This window comes from Panicum virgatum, chromosome 8K (genome assembly GCF_016808335.1).
Source record: "Panicum virgatum strain AP13 chromosome 8K, P.virgatum_v5, whole genome shotgun sequence".
NCBI lineage: Eukaryota > Viridiplantae > Streptophyta > Magnoliopsida > Poales > Poaceae > Panicum > Panicum virgatum.
The window spans coordinates 14,576,791-14,590,008 of NC_053143.1; the positions used below are offsets into that span (position 1 = coordinate 14,576,791).

The 13,218-nt window shown below is 47.6% G+C and overlaps 1 non-coding gene across 1 annotated transcript; it reads right to left on the minus strand.

Annotated features, from left to right (window-relative positions):
* Window positions 1–1,145: 1,145 nt before the first annotated feature.
* Window positions 1,146–1,252, minus strand: LOC120646628. The gene has a single exon (XR_005664528.1). It is a non-coding gene; the product is annotated as a small nucleolar RNA R71 (small nucleolar RNA).
* Between the last annotated feature and the right edge of the window lie 11,966 nt (window positions 1,253–13,218).

Consider the following 13,218-nt stretch of genomic DNA (forward strand, 5'->3'; position numbering starts at 1 on the left):
TGTTCCACCCCACGGTACCGTTGTGGTAGGTGGCAGATGGTGACAGCCCTGTCCGTCCCTCCTAGTCCACCACGTTCGGGTGCTTTCATAGCAGTAGTGCCGACTGCCGTTGGACTCTCTTCTCATCCCATTCTGAGTCCTTTCCTCAGGCCGCCGAAGTAAGCTCTTCCTTCCCAAAGATTAGTTAGATAGTTAGTCTGATCTAGATAGGCTAGCTCGATAGTTCAGAAGTGTATCAGGTGTCTTATCTCGCTCATTGTCCTCCCAGCTACTACCTCTCTAAGGAGTTGAGCCTCCGTGTGTCACTCGGTCATAGACTGGTCATTTATCTTATCCTTGTATCTGGCTTACCCCCATCTAGTTAGTCGGTTGATTAAGCTAGTACGGTTATCACTCAATTTACGATACTCTTTACCATAGTACTTCCCTGAGAAAAAATATGATACCCTAGAATACTCCATGGTGAAGTGCTACAGTGGTGATTCTGTGCGCTTGCGGAATTAATATCCTTGTATACCGGGGAAGCAATTGGCTAAAGATATCGTAAATTGTTTGATAGACCTTACTAGTTGGTCACCGCTAATCCTAGCGGGCTTACCATTGCTCTCTCTATCTTTTAGATTGTTGCAGAGCAGTGCATGACTGGTTTCGACCTACCAAGTAACTTCAATCCGAATCTAGAAAGAATCGGGAGAAACATGAGACGCTGCGTCGTCCCACCTCAGAAAAGACTTACTTGGCCCATCAGTTTGCCATCCACTTCAGCCTCATCACCCATGGCCCAGAAGACTCTTCATCAGTTCTCGGCCCCATCCAGTAGCCACATTTCTACTGGATTGCACCAAGACCAAGCCGGCAATGACGGCTTTGAGTTGAAAACTGGACTGGTGAACATGGTTCAAGCAAGTCCATTCTATCGAAAGGCATCCGAGGATGCCAATGCCCACCTCCAGAATTTCCTGGAGGTGAGTAACACCATCAACCCCAAGGGTACTATGATGGATGTCGTCCGCCTTTGGCTATTCCTGTTCTCACTGCTCGGGAAGGCCAAGACGTGGTTTTACTCCAACAAAGAGGCTTTCAACACATGGGAACCTTGTTCAAATGCATTCCTGGCCAAGTACTTCGCGGTGGGCAAGACCAATGCCCTCCGGAACAGAATCTCCGGTATCAAGCAACTACCGGATGAGACCATCCCAGAGGCTTGGGAACGTCTGCAGGAGTACATACAAGAATGCCCACACCACGGCATGGAGGAATGGCTGATCATTCAGAACTTGTTCCATGGCCTGAATCAGCAAGCCAAGGACCATGTCGATGCAGCAGCGGGTGGTTCCTTTCTCTCTCTCGATGTTGCAAGAGAGAAGACGTTGATAGACAAGATAGCCTCCAACCAGAGTTGGAGAGGTGATAAGCAGCCAGCCTGTCCAAGAGGCGTGCATCAAATCGACAGTGTCGATATGCTGGCTACCAAAATGGACCTTCTCATGAAGAAACTGGAATCTCCGCCCAAGGAGGTAAACCAGTTTCGGAGTCTCTAATGACATGTGAAACATGTGGCGAGACTGGGCACTCGGGCACATCGTGCCCCTTAACTCAAGAGGATGCGAACTTCGTTGAAACCAATAACAATAATCCCAACTCGGGATTCCGTCCACAGCAAGGTTGGAACTCAAAGCCCAACCTCCCCTTCGGAAATCAGCAAGGTATGAATTTTAATAACAATTTTCAGACTTCATTAAAAGACCTAGTTTATGGCCAAAAGCAAATAAATGACTATATTAGTAAGAACTTTCTTGCTAATGACAAGATCTTGGAATCCTTGGCCTCACAACTAGAGGGATTTAGCCCTGTTATTAAAAATCAGTTGAGCTTTAACAAAATGATAGAAACTCAGGTAGCTCAGCTAGCCTCATCCTGTCCTAATGCTAACGCAAGGAAACTGCCCGGGCAACCGGAAGTTCCCCCAACAGAAAACGTTAATGTGGTGACTACGCGTGGTGGTAAGTCCACGCGGGAGCCCACATGATGCAGGAGCCCGGCGGAAAGCCGCATCCGCCAACCATACCGAAGCTGAAGAAGAGCAATAGGTGGCTATCGACTCCAACACAATTGCAACCCAGGAAGACCCCGTGGAACCCCCTAGAACTTCACAGGATTACCACGATACAACTGCCTTACCGTTTCCGGAGCGGATAAGGAAGCCGGTGGCCGACGAACAATTCGACAAGTTCATCGAGGTAATAAAGATGCTATATGTCAATATACCGCTTCTTGATGCTATACAGGTGCCTACGTATGCCAAGTATATTAAGGATATTCTTGGAAACAAGAGAGCACTGCCCACCACCGAGGTCGTGCAGTTAACACAAGAGTGTAGCGCTGCTATACTCAATCCTCTCCTGGTGAAGAAGAAGGACCCAGGCTGCCCAACCATCACATGCTCAATCGGGACTCAACATTTCTCAAGTGCTCTATGCGACTTGGGAGCAAGTGTCAGCGTCATGCCTAAGGTAGTCTATGATTGCCTTAATCATCATACGCTTGCCCCTACTGCCATGTGTTTGCGGCTAGCGGATCAAACGGTTCGCTACCCCGCGGGAATAGCGGAGAATATTCCGGTGAAAATCCGGAATTTCCTTATTCCCGTAGACTTTGTCATCCTCGACATGGAAGTTGACACCAAGACACCTCTCATTCTTGGGAGGCCATTCTTGAGCACCGCAAACGCAAGTATTGATGTGGGAGCAGGAGAAATTCAGCTCAACATCAATGGTCAGAAGGAGACATTCGCCTTCAAACCGAAGGTCGAACAATGCTCTCAAGTCAAGGCAATCAACCAGAAAAAGAAATCCGAGAAAGAGCCAGAGAAGCCGTCCATCCCACCTATCGAAGCCCTCATTGAGTACGTAGAAAGTCTACGGATTCAAGAGGAGGCGAAGCAAATCAAGCTTCACAACTACAGAAAAGCGAGATGAAGGATCCAACGTAAGAAATTTCTGGGATCGGAAAAGAAAGAGGTCGAATCAGAACCCGCACCGAAGAAGGTGTGGCAAAAGAAAGGGTCGTCATCTGGAACTCCACCCAGCGACGACAAAAGAGACAAAGGTATGGAGAGTCCAGCTCCGGACTCAAAACCCGAGCCCGCGCCATGAGGTTCATGGTACGTATCCATCCATTGCATTGCATATAGGATAGTTTCCTTTCTGGCATAAGTTTTGATTCCCTTTCTGCATAGCATATTTGATTTCAACCAAAGCACATTTGAATTTCGAAAATTTGCATCCAAATGAACTTCACAAAAATTTGCAAATTTTTTCGGCCAAATGCTAGGCCGGCCGGCCCCACCTTCTCTGATTCTGGCCAAGAGCAGCATGGAATGGAGAGGATGGAGTGCACATGGAGCAAAGGCAAAAGGACACGGCACTGAGATGGAGTGGGCAGGCTGATCGGCACCATGCAGGCCGGCCGGCCCTCCTCCTCCACTCGTGTCCCATCGCCACCAACCGCAGCACGTTCAGCTGCAAGCCTAGGGAATAGACCGCCGCCGTGGCGCTCTCGCCGCCGTCATGAGGCCGGCCGGCCTACCCCCTGCGCGAGCCTATAAAACCCGAGGAGGAGGACGCCTCTCAGTGCACCAGTAGCTCAGGTTTGAGTGTTCCAGCCCGAGCACATCCATCTCCTCTCTCTTTCCTGAGTTTCTTTGCTTAATCAAGCTCTTTTAGCTAATCAAGTAGAGAACTCAAGTGCTAGCTCAACCAAAAATAACTAAAATTCAGTAGTGAAGTTCATTAATCAAAAACACCAAAAATATTTCCCTTGTTCAAATAAATTTTTGGCACGCTGAACGACGGACGTTCGTGGTGGCTTAACACTCCACAAGAACGACTAACCCTCCTCTTAATTGCCATATCCTTCGGGTATTCTTGCTTGCGCTAACATTTTGCAGGAACCATGTTCGGGAAGGCCAAAGAAAAGATCAAGAAGGCATTCTCCTCCCGATCAAGGAGCTCCAGGAGTTCTGCCTCCTCCCGGGATGACATGGCGGTTGACTCTAGTCGCTGTACTGAGGTCTCCCAGGAGGAGGAAGAAACTCCCGCACCTGCAGTTCTGAGAAGCCGTCTTCGCATTAGGATCCTGACGATGGTCGAGCAGATCGTCGTCAGGAACGACTATGAACGAGAGGCCCTGGAGCTACTGAAGAGGCAAAACTTCGGCCATGCCAAGATGTTCGAATCCCGCTTCCTCATGAAGACAGGACTCAAGCAGGACATGAACAACGCCCTCACCACCATCGGGTGGGAGAACTTTGCCGACATCGCTGAACCAGGTTCGCAACTCTTAACCATGGAGTTTCTGATTTCTCTTGCCATTAAAGAAACCGGTGCTGATACTAAAGTTTATTTCCATCTCTTCAATGAACAATTCATAATGAAACTAAAAGACTTTAGCATCGTGTTGGGTTTTCATAAAAGATGCATCCTTGACCCCAACGAGCTTGCTAAGAAACATTGTTATGATCGAAACTCTTGGTGAAGTGCAATATCAAATGAACCTGTGAGTAGTAAGAACAGCATAGTCTCCATCCATAATCTTACCCTGAGGTTCCTAGCCAAGTGTCTTGCCATGGACGTGCACCCTCTTGCAGACCTTCGCCTCTGCAGCTTGCCCGAGTTGCAGTACTTGTACACCATGGCAAAGCAGATCCCCTGCTCTCCAGCTAGAACCATGCTCGCTCACTGGCAGAAAATGATCTCCGGCAAAAGCCCCATCGATATAACCTCTCGGTAACTCGCATAGCGAGGTATGTCAGTGTGATGGACAATGCCAAGGTCACTTTCATGCCAGAGTCTGAGGCATTTAGGTACGAGGTCGGTCTCGAGCACTTCGTGCAAGGGCACATGATGCGCGAAGGGCCCGGAAGCTCTATCTTTATGTGTTACCCTGGGTACGATAGGGAGATCGAGCTTCCATGCCCGAGACTCTCTCTCTCTCTACTCGGTCAAAATCCTAACCTTGCAGATGGAGAAGAAGGAGCCCGCGCGGCGAAGTGTTGCAGGTCCACAGACGCGAAGCAGAACCCGGCTGAACCAACAAGCCGGAGCAGGACCATCACATCAAGCACCCTCGGACGCCACTACTGTGCATCCCGGACCATCAACTCAGAACATGAACTTCGAGGAGGCATACGACTACTATGCCTATGGCAACCCGAGCTCGTTCCAGGCCGGCAGTAGTGGGTACACCGATGATCAGGGACCCTACTACCCCCCAGGTATGGAATCATCTTATGGTCCACAGGTGGGTCCTTCGGCATCAGCACGCTTCAACTATGAGGAACCGGTCATGCGGAGCATCTCCGACCTCTCGAACCGAATCACCACCTTTTGCACACAGCAGCAGCAGATGCAGGACACCATAGCACACAACACCCAGTTGACTCAACAGAACTAGGGGATGACCTTGGCAATGCAGTACAACATCTCCAACATCTTCATCCACCTAGGGCTGGATCATCAATAGTCTCAGCCATACCACCAGCCCCAGCAGTACTAGCAAGGAGGTAATGACGATGAGGCTCATGCTAGAATAAATTTATGAGTGGAAATCTGTGTAAGCTCTTGCTTTGGAAATGATGAATAGTTGCTCTGTTCATGCCTCGTTTACAGCTTTTTACTCACCTAGTACCTGAGCTAATCGACACATAAGTAGTTCCACTAAAATCTGGATGTATGGGAGCATGAGTTAAAAATTCCAAAGTTTAAGTTGTTGCGGGATTTGAGATAGCCCAAACCGGAATTAAACTGCTTGCTCTAGTAGGGAACCTCTTGGAATACATTTAAAAATTTTTGTTCATGGTAAAGGTTGCCCTTGGGTTTAAAATGACCTATCCAGAGCCATACAAGTTTTGTTTAAACCGCTATAAGCTATCTTGTGTTACTTTGAGCTTTGTCGAACAGTGTGTCCGCTCAAGGAATGGTACTAGCCATCTGCCTATCACCCACTGTTTGCTATCCCATATACATCTGGTGTGTCATTCACCTACTCCAGGTATTGGCATCCACCACCAGATATTTCCCCGCAAACATGACATTCATCCCACAAAGGTCTTGCCATTACAAACTCCAAGAATTCAAGTGATATAACAGCAAGAAAGGTGGGATGGACTATCTTCTCTAAAAAAAATGAACGAGAAGAGAAAGTCCCAATCTCTATTCCAAAAGAGTTGCAAAATATGGAGTTCAAATAAAAGACCAAATTCCATCCAAAAGTGTGAGTTCATTCCATCCATCTACCACACATATTCTTCCATGAGATGGGAATTTGGCTAAGTACCGTTCCGCTGCGGATCACTGTTCGGCTCGGCAACACAGGTAACCAAGGTATACAAAGCTCTTCCTACCTAAAACTCCACATATTAGCCTTAGGAGTAGGAAGAAGATGGTCAAAACTCCGACCATAAGTGAGGCATACACCTTGACTGACTCGAGAGTACCCTTGGGACACCTGAACCTCTTTTGAAAAAAACTTGCAAAATTCCGAGTTAGGAACCTAAACAGGCAGCAAGAAATATTCCGGTGAAGGTTGTTCAGTCCTTCAACTGCCCAAGACAAAGGGATGGCAGATGAGTGCCCTATCTTCCAGGACCTTAGGTATGAGCCGATTTACTCACAGTACATACGGTAGAGTAATATGCTGTGCACAAGGTACCTGCAGGGTGTGAACATCGATGCAACTCCTGATCCACCGAGCCTCAGTTTGAGCTTTGTTCGAGGACGAACAAAAGTTTAAGCTTGGGGGGCTGTTGACGGCCATAAATTCACGTTCTGACCGCCAACCACTCGGGAATAAATTGAGCTTTACACTATGTTCCATTCATATTTTGCTTATTTCTAATAAGTTCCACAAGTTTTGGATGAGTTGTGATTTCAGTTGAACATGTACGAAAAACAGGAGAAATTGGGTGAAAACCCAGGCCGACCGGACTAGGTGAGGCAGGCCGGCCTGGCACCTCTGAGAACACAGCCACGTCTTTGATCCAGGGGCAATGTAATTCGTGTACAAAGCCTTTGAGTCATGGATTGGATGTCGGTTTGATCGAGTGGACCACAAGGCTTGCACAAGGATCAAAGGACCCACAATTCAGTGCAAGTTCGCGTCCATGTCATCGATCCACCACCCAAGGAAGATCATAAGTGTACAAATGCAATGTCGGTGCAACAGAGGGCCGAGGTGAGCCAGAGGGAGGCCGGCCAGCCTCTCCAAGGCTGGCCGGCCTAGTCACTGCATGCGTTGAGATCAAGCAACTGTCAACCGCCTCGAGGAGTGAATCAGAGCCGCTGTCCAAAGGTCGGTGGCCAGATGGCACAACCCCAGGCCGGCCGGCCTAGGGGAGGCCGGCCGGCACCACCTTGCAGATTCTCAGCTCCCGGTTTCGCGTGGAAGTTAAGCTCGCCGACTTCAGCTGCTTACACCTGACGCCAATGTTGACGGTCCTTAAGTGCTAAATTTAACCGTCAACTCCTGCAGCTTTTTCAGGATAAATAATCACCAAACTTAGATATAGGGCTTATAACTAATCAATTCCACGAGTTTTGGTGAATTGTCATCTGCAGGCACCCACATCTGCAAAGTAGAAAAAACACAGGAGAACACACGATAAAATGCACAAAAAACTGCTACCTAGATATGCCACTTACAAGGAGGGCCCACAAATCAGAGGAAACGGGCGCGCCACGCAAGATGCACCCCAGAATCCAAGTGAGGGCCCACATTTCAGCATCCACAACGAAGATACACCCGAGGGAGGGCCACCTGGGGTCAGCCGACCCTAGGGTTCGGCCGAACCTGGACTGATTCCAGTCCAGGTGCAGCTTGACGTGGAGTAGCCCCTACTCATCCTTATCACGAAGAGATAATGTTTCCTTCTATAGGGATACGTGGAGTAGCCCCAACTCCTCCTCCACCACTATATAAAGGGGGCCTCCTCCCCCCTTACCATTCATGATCCATTCATTACACACACCATTTCATATGAGAAGGAGAAGAGTAGAGAGGCTCTACCTCTTTGTATCATTAGTCTAGGGAGTGTGTGAGGAAGAAGTACGGAGAAGAGCCAGAATTGTCGGCGTCTCTTCGGCCTTGTACCTCTACAGATACGGTACATTTGGAGTACACATCCGGGTTTTTCTATTTGGTGAGTTCTAGTAAGAGTTCTAGTAAAGTTATTCTTTTGTTCTCATTTGTTCGCAGGTTCATCATCCGTTCTCGTAGAGGATACTCTAGTAGAGGGCCCCTGATAAAGACGGGATAACCCTGCGCGACTCTAGAGTAGTAGTCAAAGGCATAGGCATGGTGTCTGGGCCTTAGATTACCTTTGTTTGTCTCGTACTCAGCTGGTATTGTGGGGTAGACGGCAGGTGGTGACAGCCCTGTCCGTCCACTACGGAGATAGTCTGCGTGGTTAGTGCACTCCCACCCCCCCGCCTGGGTACGACATAGAGCGATACTGGAGGTCCCTGGCAGACCAGGGTCAGACCGGTGCCTGAAGTGAGCGAGTGAAAACAATAGTATATCTTCTCTTGAACCCATTCTTAGATCGGAACCACACTACCCTAAGGTCTCTCTATCTCTTATCTTCTTCAGGGTAATCTAGTTAGAAGACAGTTATACACCCATTCCTCGTGGAAAATAAGATATCCTAAATACTCCCGGATGAAGTGCTACAATGGTATTTCCGTGCGCTTGCGGACTTCTCTGTAAGAGTTAAGAAATACCAACAAGCATTTTTGGTGCCGTTGCTGGGGAACGGTTGCCATAGTTGTCTTCGAACCTAGTTGCCCGTATGTCTTTCTTTTACCTTTTCTTTTCTTTTATCCTTTCTTTTATTTTATCCTTATACCATGTTGTCATCTTCTATCCACCAACTCTCTACCTCCGAGGATGAGTTCTCAGAGCCATCAACCTCTTCAAGGCCTTTCATGACTTCTGGCTATGAACTCCATCCTCACATCATTGCCATGGTTCGGGCACAAACCTTCTCTAGTTTAGAAACCGAAGATCCTGACCTTCATTTGCAAGTTTTCGAGGAACTGTGTTCGTGCTTGGTAATACCAGGCATATCACAGGAAACATTGAGGTAGAGGTTATTCCCTTACTCTCTCGTGGGGAAGGCGGAACAATGGTACACTCACAATGTGAGAGGTGCAATCCATGATTGGAAAGATCTCCGAGATGACTTTTGTCTCTCGTTCTCTTCTTCAGCCCATACAGCCTCTCTCCGAAGTGAAATCCTTGCATTTGAACAATTAGAGAAGGAGACCATAGGTGCAGCATGGGCAAGATTCTCACGCCTTTTAATTTCATGCCCAGACTGGTCTATACCCGATGATGTATCCTTGCACATCTTTTACTCGGGTTTAGACATGGACTCATCCAACGATCTCGACATCGCCGCTGGAGGTTCGTTTACTCATCGATCTCCAACAGAAGGAAGAGAAATCCTAGATCGCATCTTAAGAAAGTCTTCTCTTCCTTCCTATTCTTGCGAGCCCCAGCACGAGTCCCAGTCGCACCATGAGAGCCCCTCATCAGCCGAATCCAAACCTATAGCTACCACATCCCCAGATTCATCTGTTGAGCCCTCTCCCGAACCACGAACATCGAAGGAAGAAGAAATTCAACCTTCGAAGTTCTCTTCCCAACTCGAGGATTATCTTTATGAAATCCTTAAAAACACCTTGAGTTACCTTTTGTGATAGTGGACCTACGACATCCCTTTCTTCTCCTAGAAAATCCATGAACGAGGAATGGTTGGAGGGAATGAAACGCTCTTCTGAAGCATTTTGAATTAGCTCACCCTCCACAACCATTTCTTGTTCAATAAGAGGAACTGTCGTAGAAGCCCTTCATGACCCCACTGCCGAGGCTTGCATCATGTCCGAATTTCTTGCAGAAACCTTCGTAGGAAGCATGCCTTTAGACATGACCAACAGACTCTTTCAAAGTCCTTCAGGACTATTCTTTGAATGTCGAGGGATCGCACGGGCAATACCAGTCAAGATAGACAAAATTGAGGTTTGATTAGACTTTCATGTCTACCCGATCATCAATTTTGATCTTCTTATAGGCTCCCCTTTAGAAAACTTTCTCCGAGAAAAATCATCACATGGGAGCCTCATGTAACACCCTAATTTAAATTTCAGCATTTATTAATAAATTAAATTGGCTTTATTTAAATTTTCTAAGGTTTATTGTGTTTAGTTGGCAATTAACCTAATTTTTGCTCCTTAATTAATTAAAATTTATCATAGGTTTAAATTTTTTGTTGCATTCATGCTGGTGCATACTTTTATTTGAGTGTGGTTTGAATTCAAATTCAAATTTGAATTCAAACTTTGTTTGAATTAGATTTAGAAAGGAAAAGAAATAGAAAAAGAAAAAGGAAAGGAAGCCCAAAACCCAGGAAAACCCAAGACCCAAACCCACAACCAAAACCCAACCCAGCACTCCCCTCGGGCCGACCCAACTCACCCACCCCGCGGCCCAGCTACCGCACTCGCCCCGATCCACCCGCAGGCCCGCTCGCCCAGCGCCCAAGTCGCCCCAGCCAGCAAACCGCCAAGGCCCAGCGGAGCGCGCACGGCCCGTTCCCGCCCCGCCTCGCCAGGGCCGCGTCGCCGTGCCCCCTCCCTCTCTCACCGACGCCGGGACCCCACTTGTCGGCGCCCCTCTCCCTCCTCCCGCGCCCTCGCTGACGGCCCGGCCCCACGCGCCAGGGCCGTCCTCTTCCTCCGGATCCCGCTCGCGCAACTGACGCCCGCACATCTCGCCGGGGATCACGCCGCCGCGTAGAACAGTATTAGACTAGTTTAGTGTGCTGTTTTTATGTATTGATGTACTGTTCTTTAGCTTTTTGTTAGAGTTTGCTTGTATGCTTATTAATGTGCATTGTTTTGGCCATGTGTTCGTGAGTAGACGCCGATCCAGTTGAGGAGCCCCAGTACCAGTACCCGGAGCAGCCGTCTTCCGAGCACTTTGAGCAGCAGCCAGAGCAGTACGAGGAAGGCAAGTATAACATGAACAACCTATCATCTTTAAATACAATTTCATACTGCATTTTAATACTGTATGCCTATAAGGACTTTCCTAGCCACTTTATATCCTTTATATATACCTTTGGGTTGCATTTTGGTTAGTTGTGCTAGGTTGCTGCGCTATAACACACTCTGGTCCTTTTTAATTAAATTGATTAATGTTTTACTTGAACTTAATTCTGAGAGTGGCACTCTGTGTGGCTTGAGTGGCTCACTTCTCGTTAAAAGATGTTTTTTTTAGAAACATGGTTTAGGGGGCCAGCACGGTGCTTACTGCCTGGTTGGCCACTCTCCATAAGGACCGGTTCATAGAGCGACAACCTGGGACAACAGCGCTATCACAAGGCTAGAATGGGATAGACTTGGCGTAATAATTAGATCTTTTTGGTTTGGAGTAACTTACCTGCGGGGCAAGAGTAGTAAGCTTCAATGGTCCCTGCTCCTCCGGCTTGGTCTGTGCTTGGATTGCGCTCCTGTGCTTGTACCCCCGGAGGTGGGCCCCATCGTCGCCGACCTAACTCTCGCGGTTACGCCTTACCAACGAGATTCTTTTTAAAGGCCTCGTAGTGAGTCGCTGGCCATCTCACCTAAGGAAGTGTGATGAACAACTGGCGTAGCTCACGACTTGTGGGTAAAGATGTGCAACCTCTGCAGAGTGTAAAACTGGTATACTAGCCGTGCTCACGGTTATGAGCGGCCCAGATCCTCCTTTTGATTAGTGAAGTTATCTCCTTCCGACGAGGGAGGTGCTTCTCGGGGTTACCTTGGTGGCTTGGTTTTGGTTTGGTTCTCAGTAGTAGTATAATTAATTCTGATTAATTACTATGTAACGGGGTCAATGGTAATTCATCAACTCGTAGTAAATAGTTTTAATAAAATTTTGCCAACACTTAAAAGCTAATGCAGTTGAGTCCGCCAGCCTAGAGCCTCATAGTTTGTGTTATACTTGTTGAGTACAAGTTGTGTACTCACCCTTGCCTCTTCTCTACTTTTTTTCCTCTTGGCTACGCTACTGCTGCTCAGTTCCTGCCGACACGAGGGAGTTCGTCCAGCGCTACCAGGACTACGAGGACTTCTAGGTGCTTCGTCTCCCAGTCGACGTCCCTGTGGCGCCCTGCTTCAGCTTCGGAGAGCTTTTATCGTATTTTGTACTTCGCTTCCGCTGTATCAGACATTTTTGTCATTAATGTAATAAATAACATTCGTATTCGCTTTATTATATCTTTTTACGTGATATGTGCTATGATATACTGTTCATTCTGTTGTATATACGTGTGACTTGATCCTGGCACGTATATGATTGCTCGGTTTATGTTCTTTTATAAACCGGGTGTTACAGAGTGGTATCAGAGCCGTATCGACTGTAGGACGAAGCCTAGATAGTACTGGTCGAGTTTTAGGACTTCTTCTCTTCAATCCTTGTCTGCTGAAACTATTTTACTATTATACCCCTTGACTTCTTTGACTTTTTACTCTTCTTGCCTTGATTTCTCTCTCTGAAAAATAGTTTCGTAGATTTTGGCCTGAATCAGTCATCTGACCACCGTGAGCATAGCTAGGTGACCTTTTTAATAATAATACGATAGCACGTTCTGCGACGCGTTGTGTTAGTCGAGTCTTTTGCTAAACTCGGCTAAGTCGTGAAAATTGTCTGCTTGTTATTATGCTACATGTTTGATTTGGATTTTTGAATGATTGCATAGCTTAGAGAAAATCACTCAGATGTTAAAGTTAACTAATTAATAAAATGAGTTAGATCGTTGGGGGTAAAACCGTCAACTCTATCCTGTCTACTTTATCATGGCTGAGTCTTTTTCCGCAAAGAGTTATCATATCCATCTGAATTTATTCCTGCAAATTCCTTACTCGTGAAATCTTTTGTTCAAATCAGATGGTGAACACCAGGAGCACCGGTTCCGGTTCTGGCCAGCAGCAGGGTCAGAACAACCAGGGTACTGGGATCCCGATGCCTCCACCCTTGACTCCGGAGCAGTACTTCCAGCTCCAGATGCAGATGATGGCTACCCTGAACAACACTGTTCAGGCTCTTCAGCACGCTCACACTCAGCCTCCGCCTCCTCCACCGCCGCAGCCTCGCGACAGGCGTGCTGAGTTCCTGAGG